We start from the raw sequence: 22,959 nt of genomic DNA on the forward strand, positions 1-22,959 counted from the left end.
GTGTATGTGTATATAATTTGGACTTATCAAAGATATATCCGAATAAAAAATTACACCTCTTACATTACTTAATGCTTTTGTGTAACGTTTTGTTGGACAAGCAAAAAAGTTTCGGTCAGCGGTGTTTCGGTTGCCATTTCGTTGGTCTTTCTTTCTTTCTTTCCGTTCTGTTCAGAGTTAACGACCAGGCATTTTTAAGACCTATTATATCCATTCATAAATCTTAAAATCGCTGGATATATATAGCAAGACAGCAGTTGGTCCTTGGTCGGGCTTTACTGAGTGATGTGTTACACAACGCCCTAAATATCCAAGAGACATTAATTCTAGCAGTTATCTAAATCAGGTCGTTTTAGAAAGCCGACTGTTCCGACATCCTCTGATAGTGCCGCAATACGGCAAAGCTTTGGTTCCGGAGCGACCACTTGAAAATTCAACGTTTCGACTGGAACTTCGGGATAGATTGTTTAAACGGCCTGAGCGGTTTTTGTGGACGTAGTTTAACTGGATTCCCACGACAAGCTGCCGCGAGCCTCCTAAGTGGTCAGTGATGTTCTCCTTGCGGATGCCACCTGGCCAGACACTTTCGTGTGTTACGATTCCCAAAGCCTGTGCCCAGTCAAGTCTATGCTTATCTTATCGAGCTGCTTTGATATGTTACTGCTTTCACTAGCGTACGAAGCGGCCTCTGTTCGTTGTTGTATGTAGTCTGGTGGCAAACGCCGAAGCGTTCCTTAGCTTGATAAGGGAAACCCCTCCCCGTATAATACTGCGCTTCCAATTCGAGAATAATTCAAGAAACGGGCTGAGATAAGCTTCATGATAGCTTGAGAACATCAACAGTTCAGCTTGCCTCTAAGCACCGAAAGCTAGCTTTGCGGTCCGGCGAGCCCATCATACGTATGAATCGGTCAACTTTTTAACGTGGACCAGTGATGTATGTACCTCCGTCGTTGGCCGAGCAAGATTGGCCCTATACCACTATTACGCTACGTCCTAAATACCTAAAAACGATTTTTTGTTTGTTTTAATGAGCCAGCCTCTTGTTTAAAGGATTTGCAAAAATTTCCTGCAAAAAAAAAGGGCAGAAAAGATGATTTTTTGAGGCGGATTTCTTAAAAGTGGTACAGAGTTTCTGAAGCATCCAACCGAATGAACGCGTTAATTTGTCAAGAAGTGCAAACTTGAAAGTTCTGCAAAGTCAGTTGTTGTTGTTTTTGTGCCATAGGGTTAAACATAATAGTGTCCTCAAAAGTAGCTGAGAATTTCGACAAACCCAATATTGCCTGCCGGCTTTCTTTCTTGATTTGTAGTGGTCGAGCGAGATGGCCTAATTGAAGGCAGTGAGAGTCCTGAGATAACTAGCACGGCGAAACTGGATGTACGGCACAAAGCCACTGCACAGGTAGAACATCACAGTTGGATATCTGAATCAAGACAGTTACTTAGTCATTGCTCGTCGAGCTACTATGATAATTTATTATGATATAATTATATATATATATATATATATATATATATATATAATAATAATAATAACGACAACAACACGGCAAAATAGTTCGAACAGTGGATTCGCCAGAAGACTGCTCGAAGAACCGCGACGAGAAGACTGCGATAAAACAATTAGGATAACAGCAACGGGCTTATGGCAACAGTGCAACAAGATGATGTTACTTTCATATGAAATCATCCAACGTATCGTAATTTGCATCATAAATACACGTTGGTGGCAATTTAAGCGCGGAAGTGGTCATGGGGTATTTGTTCCAAAAACAACCCCTCATATATATATAAGTGTTGACCGTTTTTCTAGACGTCTTCAAAGTCACATATCTCAGGTCGTATAAATTGTGCCGAACCGGCTTAATATCATTTCAAAGCTGAGACTTGGCAGTAGTCGATGCGTCAAAATTGTTAGACGACCTTTGTTCAGACTTTAGAAGATAAAGTGCTTCAAAGATAAATGCGATCATCGAAAAAAATTGCTACATTTAACAATTACATGTGGTAATGGTAAAGGACCAAATGCTACTCAGAGCCATAAAAAATGCGTGCTCTTTATGGTCAACATCCTTTGTCGGAGAAGGATGCTTCTGTCGATTTAGTTTTTTTTTCGGCACGGGACGCACTACGCAAAAAATGCACTTCGCAGCCAATTACAGAGAGAAGTTATTCTTAAAGTTGAGTAAAAGCGACACAGTTATTATTTTGAACAAACTAAACATCCATTACTAAGTACTTTCAAACTAGTTGAAGAAAGCTGAGAACAAAAAAAAAAGAACGGGTGGCAGACGAATTTTCTCGTTTGCCGACGCAAAAACTTTCACTTCCACCTAGGGAACCCTACAGAAAAAGAGCAAAAAGATCTAGCCATTTCTAAGGCAGTTGATTACGGATGATAAAAAGCGGATCACAACAATAATGTGCAAATAAAAACACATTCGGTGGCAAAATCCCGACTAACGCCATAGTGAACGGTGCTATGTACTTGGCGAGGCTGAAATCGCTGCCGCCTGACAAAACGATTGATTCGGGTATCTACTGTTCACAGCGAACATGATCGGCTAAAACTAGCGGACAGAAAAGACAAAGCCATGTCACATAGATTTTCAACTGTCTGGAAACTGTGGGAAACTTTATTACATCTGCCGTATAGCAGGGACCTAGCACCGTCCAACCAGGCCTCGTTTCGGTCTCTGCAACACTTCCTTAATTTTGAGAAAGGGATAATCTTTCGTCAGAGAACGACAGGCACCTTGCAATGAGCGCATTACGAGAACAATGGCCAAATGACGTCGATTAGTAATATTATTTCGACATGTAAAAATCTACGTTTCAGTTTTTAACAAGTATATGCGTGTGTATAAAAATCTGTATTGACACTGCGTGCTGCTATCTGAAAACTGTATAGGATCTGTTACCCTTTTCGTTTCATCGCTGGTAGCATCACGGGCGCGCTTCACGTCGGCAGCAGATAGCCTGGAGAGGACCGATGGTGGCCTTGAACGTGTTCCGAATTTCTACCATCGACAGGCCTTTGCAGTGTAAGTCGCGTAGAACAGTCAGCCTTCCCAACCACAACCTCTTCGGCGATCTGATCCAACCGCAACGAATCAAAGATTGGCAGGCAGGGGGTGTGAGGGGAAAATACATGCGAAGTCAATGTAGGTATGTATGTTGCTAAGGCAGGCAAAGGAACAGGGTGCGCTGTCATTGCCGCTGTAGATCAATGCAGGCCAAATGTAGAGTAATAGAAAGACGTAAAGTACTATCTGTAATGATAGTAGTTTTCTATGTGATCCAGCTTTTCTGGCCAGGGTAGCCTATTAGTGAAGCTGAAGTAATAACCGCGGCCTTGACTGAATACTCCCTGTTCGTCAACATTGATTCACTGGCGCTTCATCAAGTTTTAGGAGTGACGAGTACTCGCCACCCAGCTCTCGTGGGCTCTGTGCTCAAAAAACGAAATTTGTCGTCAGATGGCCTACGGACAGGGTGAACATAGTAAATTTGAATACGCAACGAAAAACTTGCGAGTACTCGCATAGGGAAGCTTCGCCTTCTGTGCTCTCTCCAGCAGAGCGGGAAATTTAGAAAAACGATCCGTTCTTATATAAAGCGCGCCGCTGTTCCTTTACTACCCGGAAGGTTTTTCCCAGCCGAACGTATTGTTGACAGGCTCAAACAGCAACGACTTGCTGGGCATAGCTGTTTGAGAAAGTTAACGCATGCGACAAACTGTACATATGTTCTCTATGGTTGAACAGGTCAGGTTGTACGCTCGGGACAGCGGCAGAAGCAGTAGTAGTTTAGAAAGTTGGTCGAACTCGAACGAACTAATATAGTCTATTGGCCCGAGGCAATAGATTGCTCGCTACTTCGGTTGCTGTCGCTTGTTGACTGGTGTCGCCGACTTGTGTGTCACTGGTCCGACAAGGCCGTTGCGGTGGAACTCTAGGGCAACAAAGCTTCTCCCCTCTTATTTTTCAAAGGATGACGTTCACAGATGGATAGTGCCAACTTCTAGTTATGAAACAGAAGCGTGTGAGGAACAGGGAGTAAAGTGAGGTGGGCAGCGACTCTGATTCGACGCAGGAAGACTGGCAGGACCGATGGGAATGGGGGGGGGGGGGGGGGGGGGAACAGATAGGCTGCTCGAGCGGGGTTCATCTGGCTGGCGTATAGCAGACTCGAAGGTTGAGATTAGCTCACAAAGATCCCCCCGTTAAAGACGAGCAATAGGGATGCAGATGTTTGTATGAGTATGTGACTAATCTCAGGTAATTAGCACAACACTTACTATTTGCAGTAGAGCGGATGACTGGGACGTCCTGCTAACAACGAGCTCCTGTTTTGCCTTTGTCGAGTAACAATAACGATAAGCAAGGCTAACAATGAAACTAAATGAAAAAGCTGGACCAGTGTGGCCATTCTTAAGCTAATGACTGCGGATACCATGCCAATGTTGAGGGGCAGCAATTTTCTATATTATTTCTCTACTCTTTGCTGTTTGCCTTGTTTTCCATAATCTTCAGGCAATTTTCTTCCTATATTATCATTTTTTTTCTCTCTCATAATCATCTTTTGCTCCATATTTTCTATATTACATTCAGTAGACTAGTATACCTCAGCACCCTGTACACTTTTGTCTTCTTTATCCTGTTTTATTTTCTGGTTGGGCATTCGTAGGCGCGAAGTAATGGCACCAGCAGTGGTTGTAAAATAGATCCAGCCAGTATAGGAGGCTGTCGGGATGAAAAAACGACGGAAGTTATAGAAGAACTTGTGCAATTACCGACAGTGGTAGGGACCCATGGCGGCGTCTCTCCTTCCGTAGGGACTCATATCAACGAGAAGCAGCGTCACGATTTAACTGATAACAAATCGTACTACGTTTAGCGATGACGATGACATTGGTATATTATAATATATATAATAAAATCTATGCGATGTTTAAAGGAACCGTTTCATGGTTAGCGTTACTTGCTACTTCTGCAGGGCCGGGAGACGTTCAGCTTAACGGCAAAGTATCATCCAATCTAATAGCAGCAACAACAGAACGGAATGCAATGATAAGAAAAAGTAGTTTTTTGAGACTACTTTGCAGTAGGAACAGCGGGAGCAGCGGAGACCAGGCTGACTCCTGGCTGGACTTCCAGGCTGAATCAGGAGCTTCCGAAAGCTGTATTTAAAAGGTAATATTATAGAGTAATATATACGATCAGACTGAAAACAGTAAACTGAAAAGAGCGGATAGAAAACCGATTTCAGTTTCCAGCAACAGCCAAATACGTGATTTATCATAGAAGATATAACAATTTATGTTTTCTTCTTGTTTTTTTTCTTCGTCAATATATAGCCCGCTCTTGGTAGTCAGCAAACGAGGTATACTGTATATTAAGTTGTAGGTGATGTTCCGCCGTCGTTCAATATCTTTGTCGTAGTAGCCCGAAAAGACTCTTCGTAGTTATAGATATAATTTCATGTTTATAGATTAGATAGACGGAATGGCCTAACAGGACACCGTAAGCATAAGTACAGTAATAAAAATAGTCGGTCCATATCGAGGAAGGCAGTTCGAAAAATTGCTGTTTAAGGAAATTCCTTGTTGTCGAGCTTTGACTCTAGGCTTGCCCTGGAACAATCCTGGTTACGAAAAATGTCAGTGAAAAAAGCCTGTGCCTAGAAAGCTTCCAGGACAAGAAAGCGCAAGTTCATGACGTACGAAACTGCAAATAGGCTATGCTGTGACTTGGAGATATTCTAATAATCGGCATAGGTGTTTCGCCGTGATTCATTCGACGGGCGTCCAGGTTAACTTGGAAAGTTTCTGCATCTTCAGCATTCACATATGCCTTCTTAGGCACTATATAATATTGTCTACAAAACCTATGCATCACCTAGACGACAAATAGGATTGAAAATCTTAGATTCTCAAAAGCATATTTCTATTTGACAAAACTATACTATTTTTCAAGTTAGAACACTATAAAATATGAAAAAAGTATACAAGAGAATCTCAGTAACTTCTACAAAGACCCGAACGTCAGTATGACAAAATATGATCCCCTTAGGTAGTTTTCAACAAAAAGGTTCCTTATTTTTCGAGTTTTCATGAAGTGAAACTTGCAACAAAAGGGAGATGTTTTCATACTGCTTCCCGTTTTACGCTACCTAACATTGACATGAACCTTTGAATATTCGGCACGGTTTCACGCTGAGATAGCTGGATCGTCGTCAGAGCGGCAAGGGTTCCCTGTAGCGTAATGATGGCTTCATCTAAACAAGGACGCAACTGAAGAACTTCTATTCCTACAAGCGAATGATCGCCGGATCGCAGAGCTCCGGATACTCTTAGACAATATGATCATAGAACAGTATAGCCAAGGAACAAATTCAATCGGATAATCCATTAGGTCTCTTGACGCATTGAACTACGAGCAATTTAGGCCCGTTTATATGGCCGATGATGTTTTTAGATAAGTATTTGTGGTACTTGCCATGCCCATCTCACTGTTAATCATGTTTTAATTGTTTGAATTTTAATTGTATGCTCAGAGCCGTATATATTCAGTAGTCGGTAACAGAGCTGTTCCAGTAGATGGGCGTTCGTGCCTACCTTAATTAAACTGATCGGCGTATTTGAGGCTTGTTCGTCCCGATACGTGCTAAGCAGATATCAAAAGTAACTTCCTCTGTCGCGTAACAGACGCCGGCACATCTAAATCGTATACAAGAACAAAAGTTATACGTTATACGGTAAAGGTCGATACACTTGGCGGTCTGTAAACTAGATCTGCTTTTAATGTATAGCTACATTGCCATTATAACTTCTAGTACTAACAGTCGGACGCCATAAACCGACGTTCCGCTAATTGAACTCGTTGCCTGCCTATCGGGATTTTCAAAGAAGACAGCTGCGCAATCTTTGCAGGATAACGAAACACGATATATACAAATGCTACTAGGTGGCTATTATCGTATCAGGATAACAAGCGTCAGTGCATGACGTCCAACTTCAGCGAATTGTTTGTATGTATTCGATGCAATGGAAATCGTATGTATGTTACAGTGAACGTCTAAGTCGCTTCTAAATTTAGCAAACGTCGGAACTATTTCACAGCGTACGTTACAGAAAATAGAAGTTATCCAGTAAATGATTGCATGAACGATCTTGCTTCATGAACTGCATCAATGTCAGGTTCATTTGGGTACTACTGTCAAGCTGTACTTCAAACGGGCCCCAAAAAACACACCGGCAGGAAGACTACAGGACTCCAATCGGTTGCTGGTCGATTCAGCTCGTACGATCGACAATAAACTCTCCTAGGTTAGTTCTAGCTTCTTCCCTTGATAGCAAAGCTGCATGCTCAGAATCGGCAAATGTCGATAAAATCACACCGATCTCAAAGTCAGACATACGTAGGGCACAGGTTAATATTTATCACTGACTTCTTAGATGAAACCCTAATAGGTAAGCGTTGATTGAATGACAATGCAAACTACTGTATCAGGTTTATTTATCAAATCAGTCGGCAGTACGGGTTTCGTCCTAAACTGGGCTACCGCTATAACAGTAACCGTTTGAAAAGTAAGCGTCCCAGGCAAAGTTCAGGACCCATCGTAGCGATCGCCTATTTTCTTCCTGTATACGTACAACAAGTCTTGCAGTAGGAAACCGGTGGTTCACGCTAATAGACCACCATACGGTCTCACAGTTCCAATTGGCTTATTCGAGCAGACGTGTGGACGCTTCACGTTTACCGGCTGTACTTTTCTCTGAACCTATACTTCTGCGTATGGATTACTCATAGCTGTTTTTCTTACTGATATTACTGCCACTGGCGTCGACGAAGCGTGCGTTATTGCCTGACGGGACTAACTATTATGGATAGATAGCGAATGGAGATGACGCCGACGACGAGTACCTTTGGCCCATAGCTTTTGAAAGCAGCAGCAGTAGCCTCCGAAGCAATTTTGGCGACCGTCGCTACTAACGTTGTCGCTATTATGATCAGCATCAACATCAGCAGTTATATCAACGTGAACCTCAGAATCGTCACCCGCGAACGTTATTGTGGCCAGCATCATCAAACGACCGAATGAATGGATTGGATGACTTGAGAAAAAACCGAAGAGGCGGCAGCAATAGCAAACGACAACTTAAATTTTCCCATTGCGGCTCTGTCAGTGCCATTGTCGTTGATGTCTACGACGTTTCTTGACGATGGGTCTACATATGACGACCACGAGACTCTGAGGCCACGTCGACTACCGGCCATCAGTACGGCGCCAGATCGATTACTGCGACGTCGATTCATAACGAAAACAAGAAGTTGTGCTGTACAAAGAAAGCGCCCGATCGACTGAAAGGAATCGAATGGAGAAAAAAAAAAAGTTATTATTATCTTTATTAAATTACTAGTATCGTGATTTTGTGGCAGTAGCCGTAGTTGTTATTATTGTTTTTTTAATATTATTTCGTATTTACTATTAATAATCATCTAACGTTGTTGTTATGTATTGTTGGTGCTTCTATAACGATCACTTCTCTCTAGACGTCTGTCCGTCCCTCCCTTTCAACATGAAGCATCGACGAGGAAAGCTCGGGAGGCAGCTGAAGTAGCAGAACAGACAGACTTGGTTGGGGCTTGAAACAGGGTGAAACAGAAGTAAAGGAACGAGAGCCCCAGATGAGATGATAGAACATCAAAAGAATCCGTTTCAAATAAGTGTTAACAGCGCAGCGATTCACTCTATTGATTTGGCTATTTATTGACCTCAATCAATAAGCAAACAAAGTAGGTTCTATACGGATCATCGGTCGTGATCGATAAATGTGTGTGCGCTGATGGGTACCGATCTTATGTGGAGATGCTGCGCAAATGACGAAAGGCAACGGAGCTTGAATCGAATTCTGATAATGCCACCATTGACTGCTATTGATGGGATCGTTTGTTCAGTCAGGTCCGCAACTTCCTATTTGAAGAAACAGTGTCGAGTCTAGCGGTTGAAAAACAGGACAAGCTGCTTGTTATTGCTTTAGGACATCCGTGAAAGCAACACTACGCAGGTGGGCCGTGATAGTAACAGCACAGGCCTAGTAAAATATCATGTCATGTAAGTCCCGATTGATAGTTAAGAGTAGATCTGGCAGAGCACTATTTAGTTGACGCTTTGCAACTCCCTTCCCACCAGAAATGGGTGAAAATCATCGCTGCTCCAGATACATATGGATGCGTAACTATTGTTAGGACAATTTTTCAAAGGTTTACATTATTCGTAGAACACATGCGCGTAATAAGAACATGTAGATGATCGTAATAGAGCTTACCATATATTTGTGTAGGGGTCCCATACCAAGCACTTTCTATACGCATCAGTTTAGCTCGTCAAAATCAACACCACTTCAAGCCCCCTTACGTTGCACCTTGTGCAGCATCTTAGATTGCATAGGGTTATGGGCTATAACAATAACTGAACTCTTTCGCTATAATATCTGTCGGCGAGTTATCGGTTACGGCCGCTGGTTTCACCTCTCGACTGTTTCCCGCACGATATACATACACATGCACGTAGAGCATGTACGGGCGCAGAGTATGCTTTTCTATTCGAATATATTTTTAATTCATCTAGCAGAAAAGCACCCATAGAGTTTTCCCTCCATTGATATTTGATTGTTGTTATAGTTAAGAAAATAATCGCTGAGCCCCCCGCTGCTGCTGCTGCTGTTGTTGCCGTTATCATCTCATAGTCGTTACGGACGTTCTAATGCCGTTATTGTCTATTCGTCATAGCAGATGTTGCAGCAGACGCTCTGACGTTGAGCCGTTGTTGTTAGTCTGTCTGCCGCCTGATTCTATATGTCGGTAGCTGCTGCTGCTACCGACGCCTTTGTTCTGGTAGAAGCTGCTGTAGTCGTAGTGGCGTTGCTGGACGCGGTAGCATCGTTCGGTGAAATGAGTCAACCAACTCTCACTTTTACTTCTCATTCTATTTTTCCAAGGGCGGAGAAACAACAACAGCAGCAGAAAAAATTATGATGGCCTCAACAGCTTCGTCTGCGATAGAATCACTGAGTACTGGTAGCGTTTTTTCATTCTGTTATTTCTGGTTGGCAGGCGACGTCTCCTGGGTAACGGCCCCGAAGGACACAGCGGCTGCCGCCTTAGAACGGACTGGCCGTCGTACGACTGAACGGAACCGCTGCAATTGGTCCATTGCACAAAAAAATATTTTAAACGTTCATATCTTAAAAAACAGACACACAACTCGATTTGCTTAAGGCAGAGATTCTTTACAGAAGTGGGTACATCGGGTCACTTGGCAAGCATTCCTAATGGAAAAGAAACATTGTTATTAAACTTGGCGCTATATTTTTATTTCGTTTAGGCTTTTCGAAGCTGAGTGTAGCTACCTAGTGATACATTTAGTATTTTTTTATTAGAGGATTATTGATTTTTGGTGAAAAATTTCGAATAGAGATATAGCGAGAGGATACAATTTTACTGTCATCGTCAAGTAATTTACACAGAGTAGTAATGCTTGAGTTTTTCAAATGAAAAGCTGTTTCTAGGTGACAGCTTTTGCAAATAGGGTAATAATATTTTACCCAGCGTACTGATCTACAGTACGTTCAAATCCAATTAATAACATTCTGTTTTGGTTATCTCAAGTCTCGTTTCAAACAGTGCCATTGTGAAGCGGGCACGCTACTCGGTAGACGAAAGCTCTGTCGTTCGTTCTGCATTGGCATATTAATCAACTCAGGCTACATAGAGCATAATCACAGTGATTCAATAAACGTTTCTTTTCGTTGAGGGCTTACCCCTACCACCCCCTGTCCCGCTTCGCTTCCCTCAAGTACAAATCTTCGGGGAACGTTTGATCCTCGGTAATCGGCAGAAGTCGCACCGTTCCATAGTTTGGCCGATCCATTGTTACGTATTCTAAAGCCACGGCTGGCAAAACAATCAAGATGAATCACGGTTCTTTTATTTACCTTCGTTTTTTTGCTGTACCGTTCAGCTTTTAAGCCTACAGCTTCGAGCAGAGTTCGATTTTAAGCCAGGATGTTTAGTTTTTCTGTTTAATTCCTGTATATCGCTAGAACTCAACCAGTTGTCAATTTGCCTATCTAATCTTCAACATGTCCTCTAGCATCTCGGTCGCCCTGGAGATTTTCCCTCTCGGTCGTGGTATTGCCTCTTTTGAAACTGTTTCTATTCACGTATAGGTTGACGGTAACAACGAGAATGTTACTCTACATTTCAATTTCATACATGTTTTTCTTGCAATCACAAATCCAAGTGAATACACAAACTTTATGTTTGTGAACTTTATGTTTGATGAAAGATCAGGACGCCGCTATCATTTCATCTTTAATTATTGATAAGCATGGTATGGCGAAAACCGATACAACGTCGTCGATCGAACATCTCAACGGTTATTACGCGGCCATTTTGGACAATATGTCAATTCGTGAAGGTGCCTACGTAATCTCTTACCTTGAAAGAAAGTCTCTTATAACACTACCTATCGCTTGCTTATTTTTGAACCATGAAATTATACATGGATCTGCGTAACGCACGTTTAGGGCTTCGGTGTTTGGTCCGTTGTAGTGATGCAGAGTAACAATGAATCAATCCAATCGATGCGTTTAAATTATTATTCAGCAGCTCGGCGTTTTAAGCTTGGTATCGCCGTTAAGCATAATTCCATCAGACGGCTGGCCCCTAGCAAGAAACCAGGTGTGCCTATGCCCGAATACGAACCTAAACTACAACGATGCCCTATGACTAGCGGGCAAATATGTTACTTATTCAGGAGCCTAAACCTATTAGAGGCTTCTGTGCGGGACCAGTGAGTTCCCTTTGAACTGGAATCTACATTGGTCGAGCTCTGCCAATGATTTGAATAGGTGAATATACAATGGCCCCTTGTGATCACAGTGACGAGAAAGCAGAGCTTTTGCAACAAGAAAAGGCTGTATGTAACATTCAACATTGAGTTGTTCCCTACGAGCCAATAAACAAGAGCAGATATCCGCAAAGCAGAAAAAAATAAGCCGTCACAAAAACACGCCCTTCATATAATTACCAAGAAATAGATTGCACCGGTTTCTACGATAGTCGCTTATTTCACGCTATTCGTCCTAGTAATACTGCTAGATGCTTGTAATATGACATGTATATATTGTCGTTTTAATATGTTTTTGGGATAATTCTTATTATCGAGCTATGATAAAATTATAATATTAAATTGTGATTTTCCCAGAGAATGTGATACTATATCGTTAAATGGCGCTTGATTGGGGGATCAAGACATCAGTATGTATTTACTCGGTAAACGTGCAAACAATGGCGTACCGGGAAGCGCCTCCTGAAAAGCGTTGGCCCAAGCTGTGGCAGAACGTGAACATGATTACGCGGAACAGTGCAGTATTTCGAACGTCTCCTGTCTATTTTATAAAGCATTTCCAAGTGCGTATGTACTCATCTAACATTTATATAATTGCTATACGATTATATACGGAACAGTAACGGGTTCGTTGGCGTGCAGTCTACACGTACAGGGTGCTCCGAAAGTTGCGCGGCCTCTCAGCGAGGGTAAGGGAGGGAAAGCTTTTCGTGCAGAGGTTTTTTTTAATCTGCACATGCTTATATAGACAGTAGCAAATTACGCGTAAAAATCTATTTCAGAAAATATTAAAGTTGAGATTATTAGTCTTGGAAAATTGGTTGTTTTCTAAGAAAGTGCTTTGTGAACTTTTTTCAGTGAAATGAATATTTTTAAGTTGTTCAAGTTTTCGAGTCGGGAAACTTTCTGAACACCCCGTGAATCGAGATAGGTACTTCGGTATTATATGTTCCAGTTATCCGGTCATCACTGCATGCGCCGGTGACCGTGTGGCTTGTTTCGCTATAATTTGATTGCCAAAATATAGCGACGCAGCTTAATCGGTGCCTTTATCGAGTAAGGCGGCAATCCTTATGCTTAATTAGATTCGATTATATAAGAGCATTTTTATTGAACAGGTAAAGATCCCAGTGCAGACGTTCGTCGGTGTAATAATGTTATGACTAGACAACCATCTTTCAACACGCAACAGATAAATGACAAAAAACACGCTAAAAATCTTGAGACTTTTCGACAGTTTGCATCAATACTATTGAAGGCTTAGGTCTATTAAAAAAACCGGCTTTTATATAAAGTAATTACTATAATTTTACGAATAGCAAACGTAGTCTATCGTAGCGCCGAAATGCGTATATAAACACGGTACGAACTCGTAAAAAATCATATATGGAAAAAAAAATTCAATTTACGAGAACAAGGAACTGTTTACAATTGCAACGATTGAGCTGGTGGCAAATCACGTGTGCAGCAATCAAGATTAACAAACCGTCGATCATTTTATCGTTTGCGCTTGGAACACGCTCTTAAGTAGCGCTGACCACGATGATGGCAGGGACAATGATGATTTTGATAAAAGGTTTTATTATGGTTGGATCTTAGAATGATCGAACTCGATAGCAGAATGCGAGCGAACACGTTCAGCCTGTGCGTGCCTTCAGGCACTAGGCCTATAGCACTGGATAGTTGGTTCCGCATAGGAACATGATCATGTTTAATTAAGATGCCCTCGGTTGTCATCATATCTCTCGAACCATTCGTTCCACCATGAGGCGCAATAGACTATCCGACGTAGTGGCGAAACGTTTTTCGCTCTGCGGCCGTTGGTGCTTTTGCCCCATACGAAGTTCTGTCGTATCCTCTTTATGACGTAGCGCATTATGTGCAGAGGTCTGGCAGCATAATTATGATCGTTTTGCAATTTTGTATACAGTTTATTCTTTTTACTACTGCCTGCACCATCGTCGATAGCGTCTTGTTCTGCGCTGTTGTTCTGTTGAATAGTCCAAAGTAGTTCTGCCAATATTTGTCATCTTAAAGATTCACGACTAACTTATTCCTGAATAGCGTTGATCTAAGGGAGCTGTACCATCCCGCAGCTGGGCAAGGGGTGAAACGCAGATACATAAGTAACACTTTGTAGTTAACGTACGTATTTAATAACAGCCGATAAATAGTTTGACAAAGCTAAGGGTCAGTAATTTATTAGGTTCACTTGAGTCTCGGATTGGAACAAACGCAGCAGCCGCATCAGTGGTTTGTTGTTTTTTTATATAGACAACCAAAATACGTGCAGCAGGTACCTTTTTCTAACCAACCTTACGATACATACATAATGCAGTCAAGTCAATGTATATTTTACTATTCCTACCATGTTTAATGGCAGCTATCGGGCAGCCATGTGGAGGACCTCAAAAGCGAGATGAAGCCGCTTCAAACTTTTCTTCTACGTACACAGAACGAGCGAGAGAGTATGACCGGAACTCGATAGGACCCTGTCTGACTAGGCAGATACACGACCAAACCAGTCCAGCGTCTAGACTGTTGTATGTGCGAAAATGTTCATCTTATTTTGCCATATTAAGAAACGTCTCTTTTAGGTTGGTCATTTTTATGCCTTGATCATAAGGTTTCTGCCGTAGAAATCATCTTATCTATGTTTGAGCACGCGGATAGATCAGAATAAAAGTCGGTTACTTTTGTACTATATAATAATAATAGATTGCTAAAACTTGTCCGAAATCAACCGAGCATTGTCGTTCGTGATTAGGTTTCTTTTGGCAGATCCAGACAATCAGAAGGACGCTTAAGTTAAGTGGTATTTGCATGCGGTCCTCGTCCACTCGATACGTAAGTCAAACTTACTACTACAAAACAGCAGCTTCGATTGTTGTAGCAGTCTTTATTGTAGCTATTTACTACTTCGTCGGACTTTATACAGTTTGCTAGTAGTGGTAAGCGCCGTTTCCAACTTTATATAGACTACAATCTGAGCTGATTCTGCAACGCTGGGTCAAGGAACTCGCCGCCGGTACTTTATGCCAACTGCGATCGACACATAAAGCGGCGCACGAAGAGGCCGGCAGACCGATACACCGACAGATTGTTAGACGCTTGGGTCGAGCGGCCGCGCACAACCACAACTACGAAAACACCAACGCCATCAGCACCGCCGCTGGCGTCAACAACTAATAACAGAAAATTACCAGCGACAACGGCATCTGCAACAGAATTCATATTGGTAGTAACAGCCTTATTATAGAATCAACTGTAGTACCGACCGCCATGTCGATCCCAGCCGCCGACACAACGAACTTGAGCATCAACATAGACTGTAACCTGCCGCTGGGAACTAAGAAAGAAGCCGGTGAGAAACGAGAACAAACTAAAGCACGGGAAAAAGAACGCTTTGGCGCATAGCACTAGGGTAACGCCGCCAATGGTAAACAGCACCAACCGTAGCATCTAGGGAGATTATTTGCTCTAGAAACCATTGTGCCGCTACCCGCCACAACTGCGTATAAAAGTGTTAAATAACTTGTTCACTATCACTAGAAAAGCGCTACTGGTACATATGTTTCTAATACGCAATTATATAGCAGAACAATTAGCATCGTGCCGCTTACCAGTGGTTTGGTGTTGTACTGATTGTAAGATAATTTGGCAGAAGGTTTCAACAGAGAGTCGCGAGGAAATAGGTCCGCTATGAAAATAGTGCACGTGATATTCTGTGGTATTATACACGCAATTTGGCCTTGGAAACTAGAAATAGGCCTAGTCATCAAAATGTTCAGATGACGTTCACCTATCTCCTTTGCGTTGTAATCCACATTGCAGCTATAGATGGATCTACAGCACCTTTTTAGCGGAGGTCTTTTCTAACTTTTTACTTCAACATCCAAACGAATGCTATGACACTGTGTGATAACTGGATCTATCCAACTTACTGTTTGGGTTTGCCATCGTTTGCCTGCCCCGACACCGATAACCCCACCATGAATCGTTATCTCATGAACTTTCTTCCTGTACGGCCTGAACTGATTCGCTTGTTCGGCACTCGATCGCGTGTCACCCTGTCCTGTGCGTCCTCTAAAACGCCGCATCACAATGGCGGCAGTCTGAACTGAATGATCCAGTTATGAGCGTGGTCGCCCATTCCGGTGCCGCTGTCAATTCTGCTATAGCTATGATTCGCAACTTACGAGGTGTACAGCGTAATCTCCCATTTGGTTCAACTCGTTCGTTTTTATAACGCAACATAACGTCTGCGATCCATTCCGATATGATCTTATGATAGCGTGTACGCGTACACCGTTTTTAGGATCTTCGTATCGGCCGTGGTCAGAGACATTGTCTTCTAGTCGCATGTCCATGGGCAACGGACTATCGCAGTATGTTTTTAGCGGTGTGCATTCGTCTTCGCCTGCACCTCGAGTGCCATTATGGAAAAAGAGTTCGACTTGCCAGCAGTGGCCTCGCTGCTCGCTTGCCCCACGTCCTTTATGCTGCTCGGCTCGCCTGCTGTCGGGTTCAATAGCGTTGGGGTGGAACAGAGCCATCTGATTCAGACGTGAACAGGGGAACAGTGGGGTGAAGAAGATGCCGAATAAGTCGATACGTAACGCCCACTGAAATACGGCGACGAGAAGAAGCTGTGTAGCTTTGCGGAGCTTTGCAGTCGTCATCGTTGCGTCGACTTTAAATCGATGCTTGTAAGGCACATACCTTAGCAACAACACGAGATGCCTTACAAAACATCATATGATCATTGTAATCAACATCAATGAAAACAATACAGACTGCGGGAGAGGATAAGAAACATGACGTCATTGCGGGGCATTATAACAGAAAGCGCATATACTAGAGTTATGAACTGTTAGTTCAGAGTTCGCATAACTTTTATGACGCTTTTGGCTTGACCATTAGCAAAATGGACTTCATTTAAAAACTAAAACGCTACTAGATAAAGACATTATTTTAATATAGAATATAAAATTAGGTTTAGTGAAACGGATCAATCACAAATGCAGAGTTGCACTTCGTTACTAACAGCTGTTATCACAGTATAATTGTGCAGCAGTGTTCCAACAAAGTCAGGGTGACACGTTATTACTACTACTATTATGTGTGATGAATTATAGTATACATCGAGGTTGTTTACCTAGAGCCTCTTTCAGCGTAGTCAAGAGGAAACTGACCGTCTCGACGTACCATACAGGTAACCAACATCCATTCAGAGGGCTGCTGGCCTCTATATACTATAAGGTCTATTCGCTTTGTAATATCAGGTCGAAAATAGATAGATAGGAGATCTCGTTTAATGTATCAGGTCTGGTGTTGTGCGTTCATAGTCCTGCCTGACTATGGGGATTTGCAATGAACATTTAAGATTCCAATAACAAACCAAGTTCTAGCTTTTTGACGCAAGATGATCGAGTTTGTAGGCAGGCGTTGAAGAGGTACGTGAAATTCGGCAAAAAAAAACTCCAGATTCAAGACTGTACCTTGGCAATGAATGTTCTGGTGAGACTGCATTCTTTAATCATCATTTAATGTACGTACGTGTGTATGTCACATGGGCGCAGTATTTATATATATATATATACTACGGCACGGGCAACGAGAATTTCACACCCACTGCAAATACGTCTCGTAACATCCGAAAACATAAAGAATTTCAGATACCCCAGATAGCGTAACTACTATATTAGTCGAATTGTGTCACTGCACGCGCGTTGCGTCATCTTTTTTCATTTTATCGTGCACGAATCCTACACAAAGTGTTAGTTAGCCCGAATAGCTTCTAGCAGCAATAAACCAAACGAATGGGCCTTTGTATTATAGACTGTTGGAAAGTAGTTCCCGTGTTGTCTGGCTAGCATACGCGATACAATTGAGGCCATGTGGGAGGGAATCGGTAGCTTTCCGTTTGCGAAGAGCGATAACCGACGTGGCAAAACGTGTTCGTCTATACCTAAAAGATAGATGTAGCACCTTTCTGTCGACGGATTTATACTGACAGAGCTCTAATTCTGGCTCTTGAATTTCCAATTATTTGACCTTTTGCTGTGACATTTTCGAGAAATGGCTTCCATTGCGGTCGCGCGAGTGTCGAGCTCGTACCCATTCAAGACGTTTGTTTATATCTGTTGTTGAGCTCGCCTTCTCTGGTACGCAAGGCCCAGACGGGCATTCGATATTATTTTGTTGCGAGGCCAACAAATCCCCAATGGATCAGGTGTATCGGTGTTGATTCAAACAGAACGAGAAATTCTGAGATCAAGTAGATGCCAGTCCCACTGCTGGGAATGATGATGCCACCAAATTTGTTTCATTGGTTCCACCGAGCCTCACGCGGCACTGCACTCCTCACTGGATTTACGTTCGCCTTTTTTCCTCTCCATGCTCTTTTCAACGTTCCCTTACTTTGTAGGTTAAGAACGTACTAGCAAAGACCGATAGGTTCAAAGAATCAGCGTCATTTCAAGTACAAAGAAAAAGAAAACACCATAAAGGTTACCGTGCTCAGAAAAACATCGAACGCGGTGGGGGGGGGGAAAAAAGGATATATACACCATTTTGACAGACTGCAAGCTGCGTTCGCCGCAATTGGTTTGTCTGACTATCTAGTTGTCTATGTATGCGGCCTGGAGCAATAACAGCTCATCAACGAAGACCATACACACACTGTGTCCTCTTGTCATAAGAGTAGATGTTTCGTGAAGCGTCTTTATGTGGCCGAAACATGCGTCTTTCTACCTTTGATTGCCGATTCATTCGTGCAAAGCTTATTCGTCCCGTCTGGAATGAGCTATCGTCAACACAATCTTCTAACCAATTTACAACAGGGTGGATGGAAAAAGCCCAATGGAGACGGCGTTTGCTTTCGAATGTGTCGAAGAATTGCGAAAAGGACTGTAATTTATGAGCTGATGACTACCGGGATACCGAACTGTCACACGCTCACTGGTCTGCTGACTATTGCATCAAGCCAGAAGAACACGCAATCTCTGGTCTCTAGTCACACTATTTCATTTTGGTAAACGACAAAAACACGAAGCAAATACTTTTGATGACTTAACAGTAATGTACGGTTTCGCAAATGATGGTTTGGACATTTTCCAGTTGTCGACGGAACATCAAAAGATCATTCTGATGGTGAACCAGTTTCACAAAGGCAATACAATAATGAAAGGAAGAATAGGGATCAGTGGTAGCTTGTTTTAGCCACGGACGATCTTCTGCTAAAAATAGTTTTTATTGGGTCGGCTAAAGGTTATGTCCGCATTTTTCAAAGGCTTCCCTTTCCTTTTCACGATTTGCTTATTCAACCATAAATTCTATTCGGAAGCGTTCTCTTATCTATGAGCTGTAATTTAGTTTTGTGGTGAACGAAGTCTTAACTGGAACTTAAACACCAATAAGCGGATATTCCAAGTGATGCAAGGTGCAATTTTAATATCTAGCCAATTTCAACTTGTTCCTTGCAGCCGCCAAGGGTATTTGTATGGTCTGAGGTGACAACCCTGCCACTGAGAGGACTGCTTGAAAATCACTTGTGAAACTTAAAAGTCCAAGGTATCCCATACCCGAAGGATGGACCTCATTCCGATTGGCCGTCCTCGGTCGACGGAGTTTACTTGAAAATCACTTGCGATAATGCCCCACAGTCATAATGAAAAACATTACGGGATGCGCTCTCTCGCTGCCTTTAAACACCTCGGCAGGCACTGGAGAACACGCGGCCACATTAACAGATTTCTACACAGAGCTATTACAAGTAACTAGAAGTTATATCTCCAAATCGATATAAAGTAGAATGAGAAATGGGTAGCTCCAAGCCCAGAGCTAAATCCGAAGCCCATACGGGGTAGATCATGATTTGCGTTTTGTGAACTGTAAGAGTCTTATACGGTGATATATTTGCATGAGAAAGACAACACAGTCTGTATATTGCTGAACAGAAAAGAGCCCATAGACTCAGCGAAACCATACTTCTTCACAAAAAAGCCAGACCGCACATGGTAAAGACCGCTAAAAACGCCTGCAAGACTTTGAATAGGACGTTCTTTTGGCCCCACCATATTCGCAAGACCTTGCGCCGGCGGACATTATTATTCACGCACTGGCAAATAAAGCTTGTAACCATTTATTCGACAGCGGCGAGAGTCTTACAAAACAGGCTTTAGAAGTTCTTTAATGCTCGTTCAAACCTTTTTTAACGAAATAAGGTAAATGGATGGAACGATGAACGAACACCGTAAGTGGCAATGCATGCATGATAGATTAATTTCTTGATAAGATTCCAACGATTCTAATAGAATTTTGGAGTTTTCTATAAAATAAAAAAGGATATTACTTGCTGAACACTTCAATATTCATCAATTTCGAACCTGTTTTTTATAAGGCGCCGCATATCTTCAGACCAGTAGACTCCTTGCCGATAGGCTAGACTAACAAAATATAGGTTCAGCTACGTCCCGTCCTTGTTTTTCAACAATAACCTTATAGAGATTCGCCGTCCGTAGTTCATTCATTAGTCTTTCGCAGAGGGTTGGTAAAAAAGGCTACAATTATATGTAGTAATCGCTTTGCTTTATATAAAACTGATGACCATCACCTAAAGGAAATGAGTTATGTCAGGACGTCTGTTTCAGGCTTGGGAACCGCGGCCATTTGTGTCCCAGAATCTCTTTTTACTCGTCTTTCAAAGCGGATGCAAACCGAATCTATAACTTTGTAGATTATCCTTTGGATGGATTCGTACTTCTATTATTTTTGCGAAGAGTAATATAAACTCAAACTTCTTCTTTGTTTTTACGTTACTCACTAGAATTAGGGAAAATGGCAAAATTACTAGTGATAATATTGAGCCTATTCGTATTTCGTCATTTTTGGCCTTTATCAGGTATATTATGATTTCCCGTACTGTGGTATATGTCCTTAGCGTGTATAAACGGTTTTACGGCCAGACGCGTTGATTATCCAAGCATCAGACGAGGCTTAAATTCGCTTGTAGCGTTTGCTGCTCTCAAAGTCTCGATAACATTAGTCTGTCGTCCTACCGATCTGCTGCTCTCTCGGCAGATACTTATACGAACGCTCTAGGTTCGAGTCCGAGCATAGAAAGACTTCGTTTCGTCGTGGAAGCCAGCCATCCGATGGAATTATGTCTAACGGCAATAGCGGATGTGGAACATAAAAATGTTTTAGCAGTTGCTACATTCATGTTTAGTGAATGAGCCATTAAAGTTAACAGTATTAACATTGACACATATGTTTTCCGTGTACACGCGTTGGCGGACTCGAACCAGCAACATCAAGAGCAGCAAGATGAATGAAATGCTCCATGCGGAGCCGCCTTTACCTTTTATGGCACAACTAATCCGCCAGCGAAAGCGCTGTCTTTACTCCACGTGGCTAGCACACACCTCACATGTGCCTCTAACATTCCCACGCAAGCACACATCACGGGGTCTTATCGTTTTGCGACGGCCACAATGCAAAGCTCATCATCGTCAACGTTCACTTCACATCAACGTCAAGGTTCACCACCAAGGTTTAGCGAAAGAACAAGAGAAATGTAGAAGATAGGCCGCCGAGGTACCGGGTGCCGCGTAGGGTAATGAAAGTTATTTGTGCCTTCAGTAGGGGATCCTATTTTACAGATCGAGCTTTGAATATCGAGTTAGCTGCGCTATTGTACCGCGATAGCGGCACATTAGTTCCTTGCTACTCTCCAGTACCTGTATTAATAGTAATAAAGGAATTAAACCGGAAGACAGTGAACGAAGCACTTGTGAATTTAGTGCACGCCGTCTGTTGGCGTTTTTCCAGTAAGCGAATACGTACAGCCATAGCTCGAAAACTTGGACGGTTTAGTGCTTTACCTAGCTATGACCGATTACCAGTATCAACAGTAGCAAAGTATTTAGTAGCAATGCAAGCCCGCGTCAGGCCTGCTCATCGATGAATCGATTCGAAGGGTTGAGGGAGTAGCGAACCTTATTAAAGACAAGCAGCAGTACGTGCTCGAAGAACTCGCGCAATTAGAACAGGTAGACTGTGTGAAAGTTACAAGGTGCCGGTCGTCATGAGGTTGGCGTCTTCGAGCGCTTTGTAGCCGCCGAACACAAGGGCATGGGAGTAGCGTACATGTTGCCGTCATGCTTGCCCCTCTTCTCCTTGAATGTATTCTTATTGTTACACGCGCGAGATGGGGTTGCTGCTTTCGCGCCGCTGTTGCTGCTGTTACTTGAAAAGACGACGATACGCATTACGTGTTCGGGCTCTGAGATAGCTTGCTTATAAAGATTAACTCCTGGCCGCTATTTGTGCCGTTAACGCTCTCTAACACTGAACGATCGACGCATTCGGAGGTTTCTCCGAAGGTTGACCAGCATCTTACCCGAAAGTCGTCTGTATGTAGATCTTACCGCCAACATTGAATCCGATATAGACTAGAGGTTATTGATGTTGTACGTTAACGAGTCGACTTATAAGAGCCAATAACCAGAGACTTCTAGTCATCACAATACAACTGAACGTGTACACATGGCTTATGATAACTGTTTTTTGTCTCTGAAACCAGTTTATGATATCGGTGGCTTGTGTCTCTGTGCTCGCCTTCACGCTTGTTGGCCACTTGCGTTTTACGATGTTCCAATACAAGATAATCTCTTCGCGTCGTCCTCGTGTCCGTCGGCGTCGCTTAGCTGCTGCTCAATATCTATACGAACACATAGATGACTCTTGAGAAAGTCCGATATAAAGTTATAGAATATATGAACGCCTATCCATACATACTCGTCTGCGGTTGATTATCGTATGTATTGATAGCGCCAACAAAATCTGCTTCGGATCGAAACGATGGTGACGCTGATTATGATAAAGGTAATATTGTTAGCGCTTTTTATTTTCAGACTACAACTATTTGTGTGTAACACAAGCAAAATATTGACGGTAGATGACGCTAGAAGAAGCTCAAGAAATCATATCTGGAATTTTCTATGGATGATTGTCCACTTACGCGCGATCGTA

The 22,959-nt window shown here is 42.6% G+C and overlaps 1 long non-coding RNA gene across 1 annotated transcript; it reads right to left on the reverse strand.

The window, feature by feature from the left end:
• Window positions 1-6,078: 6,078 nt before the first annotated feature.
• On the reverse strand, window positions 6,079-22,509 carry LOC111268711 (uncharacterized). The gene is made up of 2 exons (XR_002685363.2): window positions 21,287-22,509; window positions 6,079-8,369 (listed from the first exon to the last, which is right to left on the reverse strand). It is a non-coding gene; the product is annotated as an uncharacterized LOC111268711 (long non-coding RNA).
• Between the last annotated feature and the right edge of the window lie 450 nt (window positions 22,510-22,959).

This window comes from Varroa jacobsoni, unplaced genomic scaffold, assembly GCF_002532875.2.
Source record: "Varroa jacobsoni isolate VJ856 unplaced genomic scaffold, vjacob_1.0 scaffold_1311, whole genome shotgun sequence".
Classification (NCBI taxonomy): domain Eukaryota; kingdom Metazoa; phylum Arthropoda; class Arachnida; order Mesostigmata; family Varroidae; genus Varroa; species Varroa jacobsoni.